This window comes from Poecilia reticulata, linkage group LG17, assembly GCF_000633615.1.
Source record: "Poecilia reticulata strain Guanapo linkage group LG17, Guppy_female_1.0+MT, whole genome shotgun sequence".
In the NCBI taxonomy this organism is placed as follows: Eukaryota; Metazoa; Chordata; class Actinopteri; order Cyprinodontiformes; family Poeciliidae; genus Poecilia; species Poecilia reticulata.
This window is the reverse complement of record NC_024347.1, coordinates 20,508,325-20,509,683: the sequence shown is the minus strand read 5'-3', so window position 1 is coordinate 20,509,683 and position 1,359 is coordinate 20,508,325. Positions and strand designations below refer to the sequence as shown.

General features: G+C 38.1%; 1 protein-coding gene across 3 annotated transcripts in view; it reads right to left on the bottom strand.

The window, feature by feature from the left end:
* Positions 1 to 1,181, bottom strand: part of gjc2 (gap junction protein gamma 2) — a 19,779-nt gene extending 18,598 nt beyond the window's left edge. For all 3 annotated transcript variants that reach the window (XR_535969.2, XM_008434305.2, XM_008434303.2), the window contains exon 1: positions 1,078 to 1,181. The gene's annotated coding sequence lies outside the window, so the exon portion shown is untranslated. The remainder of the gene's footprint in view (positions 1 to 1,077) is intronic.
* Positions 1,182 to 1,359: the final 178 nt, after the last annotated feature.

Sequence of the window (1,359 nt, the reverse complement as noted above, 5' to 3'; positions counted from 1 at the left end):
TTAATGTTTACTGCAAATAAGAAAGGGAAATATGCTGCATGTGCAAGTTTTTTCCAAGATATTTACTCAAACTGCATGGCAGCAAAAATCAACACTGATCCAAGTAAAAAAAAAAATCAGATACCTTAGGTCACAAAACTACAAAAATTTAAACTTTAACATCACCCTCTTAACTGTTCAGTCATTCTAAAAAGTAGCAGCTGAAGGAACAACAGACCTGGTTAGAATCATTGGTAGTAGAGTCAGAGATGCAACACAGAAGCTCTTGCTTATTCACAAATACAGTAACTATAACGACAACAAAAAAACTCAACTCTATAGAGGACTCCATTCATTAGCTTGATCCTAAAAAATGCCCACTAGATGGCAGTCATGTCTTTTTYCAATTCGTTTTACWTCCATTTTGAAACGTTTGATAATCTCAGGCACTATCACAAACAGGTGAATGGCCTATCCAGACTTTGCTACTGACAAGGTGAAATGATAACAGCGTTGTTGCTGTGGCCTTCAAAATAAATATCAGCAAACARTAAGAGTTCAAGGTTGAGGTATTTCTAAGCATTTGGTGATCTGGTCACTGSAGATTTAGATGATACATCCCAGTTTGCCATAATTTTGGTCAATCCAATCATTAGYACAGCATCAACTATCAATCAAAGTCATCTCGAGAAACTATGCAAAAACCAAACAAAGTACTCGTATTTATACTCAAAAACTTATTTTGTCTYTYCACTGCACTCACAGAAGTGGGGATCACACAGTTAATCTGTTCTAGACACACATTGTTTAAATGATTTCAAATTGCTKTCAAACCACYATCCAACAATCTCAAAATAATGCTGCATAAATCATGTTGCTGTTTGTGGTTTCTTYGTTGTTGCTGCCTTGATTTTCTGTTATTTAAACTTATTGCATCAACTTGTGTATGCAGTGAAACACGAGTACTGGTTCAAATTCAACCTTTTGTTTTAGATTATTAGAGCRAAATAACCTACATCTTAAGACGGGAAGAGGGGCAGGAGGAACAGAAGGTGTGTGTGGGAGAGGTAAGAGGGAGGACAATAAGAGGTTACCTACCTGTCCACATGTGGAAAAAATTAACCTCTTTCTACACTTAATGGAGGAATATCCTTGCTGACATCCAAAGGAATCGTTTCAGTGTACTGGCTCAGTTGCAGGATGAGAACGACAATGGGTTGGTTATTTTTCATCAAAACCCCTCTCCACCCAGTACAGGCAGATCTCTCAGAAGACCAGCATGCCACCAAAAGGCCCATTGTTCTGCAGCTCATCCGGCTACATGACCGTGACTGAAAAACTGTTTATTTATTGATGGCACCATCACAACCGTTACAACCA